This window comes from Amphiura filiformis, unplaced genomic scaffold (assembly GCF_039555335.1).
Source record: "Amphiura filiformis unplaced genomic scaffold, Afil_fr2py scaffold_594, whole genome shotgun sequence".
In the NCBI taxonomy this organism is placed as follows: domain Eukaryota; kingdom Metazoa; phylum Echinodermata; class Ophiuroidea; order Amphilepidida; family Amphiuridae; genus Amphiura; species Amphiura filiformis.
In genome coordinates this window covers 1478965-1492055 of record NW_027306058.1, presented here as the reverse complement: position 1 = coordinate 1492055, position 13091 = coordinate 1478965, and the positions used below count along the sequence as shown (strand labels likewise).

At 36.3% G+C, this 13091-nt stretch overlaps 1 long non-coding RNA gene across 1 annotated transcript in view; it reads left to right on the top strand.

Annotated features, from left to right (window-relative positions):
* The first annotated feature begins 4826 nt into the window (after nt 1-4826).
* LOC140145697 (uncharacterized) overlaps nt 4827-13091 on the top strand; it is a 31382-nt gene continuing 23117 nt past the window's right edge. The window contains exon 1 of the long non-coding RNA XR_011858117.1: nt 4827-4911. This is a non-coding gene — a long non-coding RNA (uncharacterized lncRNA). The remainder of the gene's footprint in view (nt 4912-13091) is intronic.

The window sequence follows — 13091 nt, the reverse complement described above, 5'->3', positions numbered from 1 at the left end:
ATACACATAATCATGCATAACTTGCAAACGCAAAATCGGAATCAACTGAAATTTTGGCAATATGCTTTTTTCGTGGATATGTACTGAAAAAATGTCATAAAAAGAGGATGCTAGGATCACGAAATACTCCTTCAAGTCAAAATGCTGAAATAAAATAATACTAGTAATAATTGTTGGGAAGGATTTCTGTCAATTTTGAGCTAAAATAACAAGATAAAGTGAAAGAAACCACACTGGTTACTTTGGTCATTTTACATGCAGTTCTATGGGAGGACAAAAAGTCAATATCATGAATTATGACTTTATGTCGAACTTTGCTCTGTTGACCTACAAACACAACAAATTTGGCTGATTCCAAAGGTGCAAGTAGGGACATGTGTAAACATTACTAATATGCCATAAAATTGGGTAAAAAAACCCACCAAATTTCACATTATAAGATCTTACATTATATAGCAGCATGAATGCCTTTGATGCTAGATGCCAAATGATATGAGGCTTGTTTACAAAAATGAGAAGAAAATTGCAAATCATGTGGTGTGATCGATCAAGCAAAATCAGTCTGAGGTTAGACATAGGCCCATACTCAATTTTGAGTTTCTTATAGGAAAGATGTGAGCAGTGGGTAACCTGATTGACAGCCTCGTCCCCCACTTAATCCCATCAAAATGCAGATTTTGGTATCAGATGAAAGCTCATATTTAAAGGCGTTTCAAATCGGTATATTTCCGAAGAAAAAAAATGTCGTCAAATTAGTCTCACCCGTGGTATACCCCCAGAGACCCACAATAATGAATTGTTAAAAATACCCAAAAAGTCTTTAAAAAACTATTAGTAGTTGCTCCCCCAGAATTATTATTGTATTCATTATAGACTTCTCTTTCATTTTGAACCATCCACAGTTGTACCATCACTACCATGGCCACTCCTACCCGAGGGGGGGGGGGGCTGCAGAAAAGGTAAATTTTGCTGCCCCTTCATCAATAGCCCAAAAGGTTGACCCAATTCAAGAATCTAAAAAGTAGGGGGTATTAAAGAATGTTTCATTTACCTATGTACGGTACACACCAAATCATGTCAAGGTCAATGGGTTTCTATGGATATTGACCTATTTGGATGTGAAATCAAGGTAATGAAACACTCTACATATTGCTAACTAGCATTAAGATCATTTATTCAAACAAAGATTTTGACACATTTTCATCCAAATAATTTTGGCCCTTTAGAGGTCAATGGTTGACCTTTGACCTTTTTGGTAATAACTCAAAAAAGGTATATCATACATAGGTAAAACTATATTTTTTCCGAATCATTATGACCAGAGGATCTACATTTGTAATGTTTTTGACACGATTTGGTGAAGTTTGAAATCTGATCCCTTGTAGTAAAGTTCAATGACCTTTCCCCAACCCATGTCACACTATTTTGTTTGGGGAACAAGAAAATTTGTGTACTATAGGGACTTTAAAGATTACAAAGTAATAGGATAGAAAAATACACATTCAGCATGTTCAGGTGCATGCAAAGCCACGTGGTGACTAAACTATAACTTATAAGTATAAGGATCAGTTTTAGAAAATACCAGTGCCCCACATATGAGGAGTGGCACCCCAGGGACCCACAATATTAAAAACTAGACAGTGTTCATAACACGACCGTGCCAGGGCTGGAAATACCAATTTTAAAATTGACATTTGACCCCTACAACTTGACTTTTGGGGTCATAAATGTTTGTAACATGTTAAAAAAAGTCATTGGACCAATTTTAAAATTTGACCTTTGACCCCTAAACGTCCCACCACACCATACCCCCATCCCGATTTTGACATTTGACCTCATGAATATTTTACTGACTTTTGGGGCCATTAATGTTTTTAACATGTTTAGAATGTCGTGAGCACCCCCCGGCTATGGCTCTGATTATGGTGGAAACGGGGTTCTTGCGCCTTTACTTTGCGTTCCCGATTTTCTCTTTCATTTTTTGTCAGGGGGGCACTCTGCCCCTGCCCCCCCCCCCCTACTGCCTCAGCTAGTCAGCTACTGAGCATAAATTATGCAAATTACCAACTTCATTATCATACTTTGCGATAAAATATCAGGCCAAAAAAAAAAAGGTTTGTCTCAAAGCTCACGAGAAGTTTAAAAACAAATGCGAAATGCGATTTTTTTTTTTTTTATGTCCGACTTTTTCATGGTATTTTGAGAAAAATTCTGATTTTCGCCGATTTTTACTGGAAAAAACTAAAAAAAATTTTTTTTTTGAAATAAAAAAATTTCCGCATTTCTTTTTTTCAAATCGTGCGATTTTACAAACGCGCGCGCAAGCTTTGAGACGAACTTTTTTTTTTTTTTTTGCCTAAGCAAGTGTGCAACTATAGTAGATACGTCCTTTGACCCGGTTTTGCTAGCAGGGCCCTACACCAATCAGATCTGGCAAAAATTTGTCCACAAGCTTGATTTGAACACATTTCCAACCATCATATTTGTAGACTCGTTCCGCATAAATTATGCAAATTTAGCATAGGCCTAATTTTCGCTGAAATGATTCTAGGACAATTATGTCTGGTGTTAGGCCTAGTTTTGGGGCGATACTCCAATTCAGTAGGCCTACAGAAGGGGGGGCCAGTGACTCAACTGTTCCACTAACCCCATTACCCCAACACTTTGGGGTAAGTGGGACACATTCTGGGGTAAATTTGACACACATATTTATGAAATTATTACATTAAAAGAACATATTTGATAGCAATGACAAAGCCAAAAAAACCACGATTTGCGATTTTCAGCCACAAAATTAATAATCAAGTCATTCAATAGGCGCGGCGTGCTCAGAATTTTATTTAATTTTTGACGTTGTTGGGCGTCATTATATATGCAATTTAACTTAGTAATTTTATTATTTTTTGTATCAAAAATTAATTTCAAGAACCACTGTCCCAGTATGTCCCACCTACCCCAAGTGGATGGGGTACGTAGGACACCGTATAGGCCCTAATTGGCTCATTTACCATCATTTTGCATAATTTCATTATGATTTTCTGCTATCAGGCTTGTAAAAAGCATTCTTTTTACGGTAAATGAAATATAAGCCTATTATTTCTCAATTTGTAAATTCTCAGCAAAAATGTTCAAATATTTGGGTATAAGTATAATTCCTCAAAGCTAAAGATAGCCGCCACATCAAGGTAGTGTTGGTGGTCTCAAGCATCTCCAGCAGCTAGCTCAAATACCAAATAAACTCCAAAATTGAGCAGTGAAATTATAATTTTCAATGGGGTAAAAATCACCATTCGGTATCGTAGCCCTATTGGTAGATTTAGTGCTGCAATGAAGATGTAGGCCTAAGTGGCTAATTGCCCCACTTAGCATGCTTAGGGGTGGTGCAATAATTTCCTGCGGCCTACCCCGGGGTGGTGAATTCTCAAAATGGTCTGCCAAAAATCACTTGCCCCCCTGGCCGTGCCATAAAAATACCCCTGGTGCCAAAAATCCTTTGCCCCCCCCTTTGTGCCAAAAAATCTTTGGCAAATTGCCCCCCCCCCCTTACACATGCAACTTGATTTTTGGGCCACCTGAATTTAAAACATTGTCCCGGCATATTGTCTTACCATATAGGCCTACTAGTAGGCCCCTGGGGGGGGGCACTCAACACAAATGACCATACGGGTATGCTCCCCCGGAAAGACCCCCCCTTTTGGGTTTCGCAGCTCTGAAAGACCCCCTATATTTGACCAAAATAAAGCTCCGAGAGACCCTTGATTTTGATAATTTCAGCTCTAAAAGACCCCAAAATTGCTCATTTCTCATATTTCTTGTTCTTTCAGGCGATTTTCAACCAAAAAGCCCAAAAGACCCAATTTTACTTGTTCACAGCCCGGTTCGCAGCTCCGAAAGACCCCCTTTTACCGGTACGTCGTCAGCTCCCAAAGACCCACCACCTCAAAATTCCGGGGGAGCATACCCACCAAAATTTTTTGATGTGCCCCCCCCCCAGGAGTAGGCCTAATGCGAGCACAGGGGAGCAGGAAATTTTGCATATTTGAACGTGCTCAGTAACGTTTTCCTTCATCTTTTTAGGGCATAATATAGAAGGGCCCAAAATATCTGTACCAAAAATCGCTTGCCCCCCCCCCCTTTCGACCTGCCAAAATAATTGCTTCAATAGGCTTGCCATAAAATCTTTGCCCCCCCCTAATTCACAGTATTCACCACCGTGCACCCTGGGGGTAGGTAGGCCTACACATAGCCTAATTATTGCACCACCCACTTACCCCCTATAGGCCTAGGGGGCCTACTTTAATATTTATTTATTATTTATTTGGCAAAATTGACAACAAATGCGGCCTACAAGCAATTATCATCACAAGAAACACACAACCAAGTCAATGAGCCAGGATAACCCACATGGCGAGTTGTTAATATAGGTTTTAGTTCGCAAATATTAAAACCTGCTCTGCTCCGACAACCGGGTGGAACCAACGGGCAACCGGCGGTCGAGCTTTGATTTGATCCCTAACATCATATGGCTCGCTGATAGTGTGTACATTGTAACGTGTCTTTCATGTGCTACTTTCTTTTTAATATTTAATAAATACTTCAATTGAACATTATTTAATGGTTAAAATCGCACAAGATTAGTATTCAGATGACTAAATTATTTTTAAAATAACAAATCTATTACATTTGTACGAGAAAAAAATAGAGTTTGCTATTAAAAGAATAAATGTCCACACCGTCCTATTTAAATAAATGAAACCCGATTGAGCTTCATCTCTACGTTACTTCATAACTAGTAATCAACAGCTAGGTACAGCATGATGACGTCAATGTAAACAAAGTTTTTAAAGCTTACTACAATCAATGAATCAATGTACATAGATCGTCAAGCTACAAGCTTCACTGATGTTAAAGGTTTGATTTAGGGGGATTGATGTTTACTTTTCTGTAAAAGGGACCAGGGAATTGATTTATAAATAAGGAAACTGCATAATCTGAAAGCTAAATCAAATCGATGCTGCATGCTGCTACATGATCATGATTGATGTAGGTATGCTAGGTGAATTCAAATTTGCCATCAAACTGCATCATTTTACATATCAAATTAAAGCCCTTCAGTAAAGAAAGCCAAAACTGAAAACATTTTTGTCATAGCACTTTCCGTAAAAAAGTTACATCTTGTCAAAGATTGACTTTCATCAAAAAGATTCTGCTAGCAAAATTCCCAAAAACGGCATTTAGGGGTGTTTCTAGATCTTAGTCTCACGGCGATAGCAGCTTTTTTTAATGGAACTGCTATCAAAATACCTATAAAATTCCAGGCCATGTGCGACTTGATTATCACCATAAAAAATCATATATTTGGGTCAAGTGAAGTATAGAAAACATATTTATGTAGGTTTCCTTCACCGACCTATTCTCGAAAAAAAATTCAAATTTCTATGTAATATGCATTGTGTTTGGGCCCCGGTCAGACAGGGTCTAATTCTGCATAAAACCGGGCAACGTTATTTCTATAGATCTGCTGCGCATTCAAATTGCATTGTATTGCATCGTAATTTCATTTGTGTCTATGCTAATTATGTTTACACAACATGAACTCACGTGTTTTCAAGCAAATTCGCCGATAATAGGTGATCAAAAGCGATCAGAATGTTACAAAAGTACAGATCGCATTCAGCTTACTTCATATGAGATGATCTTTGGAAAAATACGGCATAATTTGTCTTGGTGTTTGCGGAATGCCATGCAGTAAAATATTAATACGTTGCGGCAATTCATGATTGACAACTAACAATCGGCGTGTCCTTCGTATCCTCCACTGTCAATTTCTTATCCACTCACTAATCCTCACAAAAGCTTTGTGTTGATTACGTAATGTGTGGAGGCAAATTGCAATAAGTACAATGAAATAATGAGTAGGGCGGGCTCCGAGGTGGGTTTCTTCTTCATCTTACGTAAAAGTATTGTTATCCAAAAAACCCGGAAGCTTGTCGTTTGGAGCTCTAGCTGAAATACAGCAAGATAATGTAAGATAGTAAATGTAAACCTGTATTTTAGCTAGAGTATCTCGAGCTAGCCCCGGTCTCGGCGAATTTCACTGACTAGCAAATGTGTTAACTAAGGTTTGCCTGGGATACCTACATGATGTATAATTAACTTGTAAAGCTTTAATACAGCTCATGATCATGACATGAGCTGGCTGAATTCCCGGGGGGGGTCACTCCCATTGTGGCCTGTACACCATCCGCGATAATCAACTTTTGAAAAGCACCCTAAGCAAGGATTTAACTCTTGGCTAAAACGATACCCTAAACAGGGATTTTATTCCTTGCATCAAATTTCATACCCTAAATTTCATTTCCGCGTATTAGAAATTGCAATTTTGCTACCCTTTTTTCCAATATTTCATGTTTTTGACACCCTAAATGCGTTACGCGCGTATCGTGCCTTCCCACGAAAAACTACCCTTTTTACGCGTTTTCATTATCGCGGATGGTGTACAGGTCACAATGGGAGTGACCCCCCCCGGGGCTGAATTCAATCAATTCCATGATTCGACAGCCTTTGCCAGCCCTGCGTGCAGTGCACAGCATCATCATCAAAATAAATTTCGGTAACATTTAACTTAACTCATGAACTTAACAAAGAATTGTTTTAATACATTTGAAAATCACCGACGATTGAATTACTGAAATAGTTAAAAGGGCATTTCGTGATCCACAGCCTCATCCCCCCACTTTTCTCAAAAAAAGTTGAGATTTTTATATCACTGGAAACCTCTGGCTACCCTTACCAAAGTGTCAGGCCTGAATTAAACCAGAATTCAGCTAGAAATCAGGCCTGAAATAATGACTGAATTCAGGCCTGATTCTAACCTGAAAAAGGGCCGAAATATTTAAATGAGATAAGCCAGAAATGTTAATTTCAGGCCTGAAATTTTAGCCAGAAAAATTTAACCAGAAATAATAAGCCAGAATTTTAGCTAGAATTATTAAACAGAATTATTAGCCAGAAATATTAACCAGAAATGAAATCAGGCCTGATTCTAACCTGAAAAAGGGCCGAAATATTTAAATGAGATTAGCCAGAAATGTTACGGCTGAAATCTTAGCCAGAAAGATTTATACAGAAAAAATTAGCCAGAATTTTAGCTAGAATTATTAAACAGAATTATTAGCCAGAAATATTAACCAGAAATGAAATCAGGCCTGATTCTAACCTGAAAAAGGGCCGAAATATTTAAATGAGATTAGCCAGAAATGTTACGGCTGAAATCTTAGCCAGAAAGATTTATACAGAAAAATTAGCCAGAATTTTAGCTAGAATTATTAAACAGAATATTAACCAGAAATATTAATATTTAAATTAAGTATGTGTATGTCTCTGGCATGGTACAGAAGATAAATCCCCCAATATTTAACAAGGGGGGATGCTCCATACAATTACCCCCCCCCCCCCAATGTTGATGCCTGAATATGGGTTTCTGATCAAATTAACCTCATATTTGCCCATTTTAGACCCAAAAGTGCAAATGTGACATGATCAAGGGGAATGAGTCACATGTCGGCAATTTTCAATTAGACATTTTGTGCATCAATTTCTGTCAGTTTACAAATGCTACATTTTGATGCAAACCCCATTATAATCAGACATTTGGTTACCGAGTTATGGGCAATTTACCAATGGCTAAAAACAATATAAAACTAGAGTCAACAGACTCTGAGTACAAGCCGCCGCAGTTGACCTTTGACCCCTAAACTTTGACCTTTGGGGTCATAAATATTATTATATTTTTAACATGTTTAGAATGTCGTAAGAATAATTCCTGTTGAATTTGAGCTCGATTGGACCAATTTCGAAATTTCACCTTTGACCCCTATAACTTGACCCTTGGGTCACGGATGGGGTCAACTGCTCTTGCATTGTGCTTAGGATGTCATAAGAAAGATTCCTGGTGAATTTCAGCTTAATCGAACTTATACATGGATTTTGATTTTTTAAATTTTTGATTGACCTTTTGACCCCCTTAATGACCTTTGACCTCAATGAAAAGAAAACCTTATGTACACCGACAAAATGCATTGTTCCAATTTTAATTAAAACATTCTATTATGTTAAGTTGTTGAGATAAAAATTCTTGAAGTTATTTAGCTAAAAACAGAAAGTGACCCCTTAATGACCTTTGACCCCCAAAATAAAAATACCATGCATACATCAGGTAACACTGATTCATGTATGATGGTTATATTACTCTGGTCTGTTTACATTTTGAGATAAAATTTTTTTGAATATTTCGGTTTTTGACTGGTAGTAACCCCTTAATGACCTTTGACCCCAAAACTGTAGGCATCCTAAAGACCCTGGCTAGTAGCGATGCATGTGTGCTAAAGGCGACTCTCTGCTATATAATTTGTAAAGACAGTGATTTTTTGAATATTTTTAGCTTTCAGACCGGAAATGACCCCCTTAATGACCTTTGACCTCAATTCTTTTTAGCAAGTTTTAAGTACTGCTACATGTTGATTCATATGCATGAGTCACATGATCATTGCATGTAATTTGTGGAAGGAGTAGCATTTTTTGTGAAATCACATTTTTGACCATTATAGCTAGGTCAAAGGTCACAGCAAGGTCAAAGTCAAATGGAAGGTTTGGCCTAGCCCAGTTGTCTTTTGGGTGAAGTTTGGTTGAAATCTGTCAATCTCTTGCGGAGCTAGATGCAGTTGATTGGTTGCCAGAAGAAAGAAAGAAGAAGAAGAACTAGAGTCAACAGACTCTGAGTACAAGCCGCCGCAGTTGACCTTTGACCCCTAAACTTTGACCTTTGGGGTCATAAATATTATTATATTTTTAACATGTTTAGAATGTCGTAAGAATAATTCCTGTTGAATTTGAGCTCGATTGGACCAATTTCGAAATTTGACCTTTGACCCCTATAACTTGACCCTTGGGGGACCAATTTTCGAAATTTGACGTGTGACCAATCCCTTGCGGTTGATTGCGGTTGCCAGAAGAAAGAAAGAATCTGAGTCAATAGAAGTACGTTATTTGCAGGCTATCTGGGTACGTGTCGTAAGATAGGGGAATTTCACTGCACATGCGGTCAAATTCTTCATCAACATCCAATGTCACCTGAAATCCCAAATGAAAAACGTTTGTAAAGAACTAACAATATAATTTATTTCAGGTTAACTTCAGCTGCAGACTTTTGATCATGTTTTGCTTGAAGGCATCCCGCCTATTTCTGTAAATGTATTCTTTTGTCCTTCATTTCCCAAATAGCAAGTGTAGTAAAATTATTCCTTTTGCTTCTCGTATAACTATGAGGTAAAGCTTACACTTTTGGTTAACAAAAGTCACATTATTAGTTTAACATCATATTACGAATGATTGAATAAGTAACTTGCAGCTCCTTGTACGAGGGGTATACTTGATAGGAATCGATTCAAAAATTGTAAATCAAATTTAAATACTGGTAAACCTTGTAATGATAGTTTTTAGAAGTTGACGTCTTACCCTTATATTTGTGACAATTAGACTGTTGACTTCTCATTTGATTGACAATTTTTGAATAGATTCCTACTAAGTCCTCCTATACAAGGTACTTATTCATTTCTGATAGGAATGTTTTTAGCGCGCAGGGGTCCAAACAGATATTGGTTACATGCGTTTCACTTTCAAAACTACCTCTTAAACAAGGATTTTGCAGTTTCATAAATCATATTAAATTGTACCGGTATCCTCTAAAAAAAGTTTTAATCATACCGTATCTCATTATGAATTCTGTTCTAACCATGTCTCTTTCTTCACTTTTTGATAGCTCCTGATATCTAAAACTTTGGTATTTGATGCTTTCAAGATATTCAAGAAAATGCTACAATTAAAAAAAAACTGCCCCTTATTACGTTTGGCCAGATTTTGACAACATAACTAAAATCAATTTTGCACTTCGAAATAGGATACCCGTTTATCCCGATCCTCAGAAAATTAACGTTTTTCCTTTTTTTTTTGGTTCACCTGCATGTGATGTAGACTTGATCAAGTCTTTTTGACATTAAGACAGTAAAATTTAATTAATATCAATGAAAACTCACGTAGGTCTATTACGTCATGAGGGCCAGTGACATAATTATTAGGCCTATATCATATACCATGACAGTTATCAGTTACTATACATTATAGAATCATTAAAAATAGTGATAGGCTGTACAGCCATAAAAAGGGGTGATGTATCAAAAAGCTTAATTAAATTAGGTACCAGCTGATTTGAAGCAGCCTATCCTCCTGAGCATTTTGACACCTTTAAAAAAATCAGTTAAAAAAGGAGACAGTGCCGACCAAAAAACTACACATTAAGATTTCTAAAAAGATTCATTATTTCGATTTTGTTCTTACAAAGTTCAACATTCGGAATGCTTGAGGTTTGCTATTTCAAAACCCAATCATGACTCATTTTCTATTTTGAAAACCAAAAAAGGTACCAATTAACATTTAATATTGAGAGTGACTATTAAAGATGATATAAGATGAGTTAAAGTGGATTAGATACAGTTCAAATGCTATTTCAATACTTGTTCCGTGTCAAATATATATATATATACAAAATTTAGGTTTTTTTCAAGCAACCATCGGTTTCACGCACCGATGGTTGCTAAAAAAACCTAAATTTTATATTGTATAATAAGCTCTGCAAATCATGCATCAAGCACTATTTTTGCTCCATGATATAACTCTTGTGTTATATATATATATATTCCACGGTGTTATGTGGTATTTATTGGAAAATGAAATATTTTTTCTATTTCTTTTGTTAATTTCTTTCACTATTATTGATTGTTTTATATTTGGCTTGTTAAAATATTCATGTTTTTTAAACATATCTCAACTATCTATAAGCACAATCATACATTACATTTGAATTCGGGTTACATCAACACTGCCCCCAAGTGACTAAATTTAGTTAGTCTGACCAAATTTAGTCACTTGCTGCTTTGCTGGTAGTGTTGAGGTTAACACAAATTCAAATATAATTTATGTTTGTGCTAAAAATAGACAGTGAACGTGTCCAGAAACAAGCTAACATATAAGAGTTATTTAATCTTGAAAGAAATTAAACAAAATTAACAAAATAAAAATCAGAAAAAGAGTGTATTTTCCAAGAAATAACTCTTAGCAGCACAGAATATATATACTGGAACAGAACAAGCTTTGAACATTCCAGATTAAGTCACTTTCATTCATCTTACATCCTCTTTAAAGAAATGCCAGTAAGTCTACGCATTTATCATGTTTACTCTTACCTGGATTTCTGTGAAACTAGTTGATGAGAGTGACAGTTCTTTCAGAAGGGGATTATTAACCACTCTAACTGCTGTTGCTTTGATAGTGTCGCCAATTTTCACTGGTGATGTGGATTTCTTTCCCCAAAGGGCCAACTGCATTGTTTTGTTGCTTGTTCTGTCTTCAAGAGTGACATTTAATACGCGACACCTGTACTTCTTTTTTGGGGAGTTTTCCTGGTGGAAAGATGATACATGTAATGCATTCAATTATACAATTTTATTCGAGTCATCACATTCACAATCAAGATAAATGGTTTATCTCGCTTCATATGGGGTGAAAAATGAAGTGTTTTGATCACTTTTACGTTTCAAAATTTAACAAATTGTGCGACGTTAGGTGTTCAGGTACAGTTTTTATGGCAAGTCAAGTTTCATTTACTGAAAGAGCGATTTTGGACCGTCTTTTACAGAAAAACCGAATGGACATTCACCAAAAGTTTAAGGGGCTGGAATACAAACATTTTGACATATTTTTTATGGGCCCTGAAAGCACATCAGACATATATTATATAATATCGAAATGCATTTTGAACACCAGGAATATCCTTCTGATATTAATTAATTTTGATTTTTGTAAATTTCCGAATATATATGGCAAATGATTAAAAATTGATATTTTTGAAATCTAACAGTCCTCGAAATTGTATAAATCTAATGTCTATCAAAATGTTGACCTTTCGTAATTCAGGTCTTTTGGGGGGAAAATCTGTATCTAGTGAAATGTCAATATTTTCAATTGATCAGAGATGAAACAACAATAAGATTATTTATCATCTTTGCACATCTAAATTGGTGTGTTTCATACTGAATCTGCATTGCAATTGTTTCTTGATATGAGCAGAATGTCATACATTTAAAGAAGTGTTGATATTATGGTTAATGTTTGAAAAATATACTGATACCCAAAAAACCTGCATGTTTCGGAGGCTTCACATTCAAGTTAACACCATACTTAACAAATGGGTCAAAAATAAGAAGTGTGATAAATCTACAATATCTGCCACATAGAATTATTGATTAACTAAATTATACAAGAAAAATAACATCTTAGATGATACCAACAGTGTTCTTTTCAAAAAAACTACTTCCAAAATGTTAACATGAAGCCTCAGAAACAAAAAGAGCCTCATTTCATGACTTGCTGTGATAATTTACTTTTTTGTCACAATTAAGAGTCAAATTTAGACGCAAAGCATGAAAATTGATAATTGTGATATTTGTTACCAATTTTTCACGCCACGCCGAACCTGAAATACGCCTAAAATGCACCACGCCAGAATCGATAAGAACAATGTGTTAATATGATTATAACATGTAAGGCCTACAAAAATCTAAGTTATTTAGTACAAATGAAAATTTGGGCATAGTGGTCCCGCGTGGCGCCATGCCAATATCAAGCTAAAGTACGCCACGCCGGAACCTGAAATACGCCCTAAAATGCACCACGCGAGAATCGATAAGAAAAATGTGTTAATATAATTATATAACATGCAAGGCCTACAAAAATCTAAGTTATTTAGTCAAAATGAAAATTTGGGCATAGTGGTCCCAGCGGCGCCATGCCAATATCAACGACACTTGCGAACGACATGGCATGCATGTATTGGCAAGGTATCATTATAAAGTTTGACAAATATGATATAAAACACAACTACCCGGTACCTATTGGCAAACGAAAAATTGGGCAGCATGGGCCCACGCCAATAGGTATAATACATGCAAATGGCATACTAGTATGCATTGGCACAT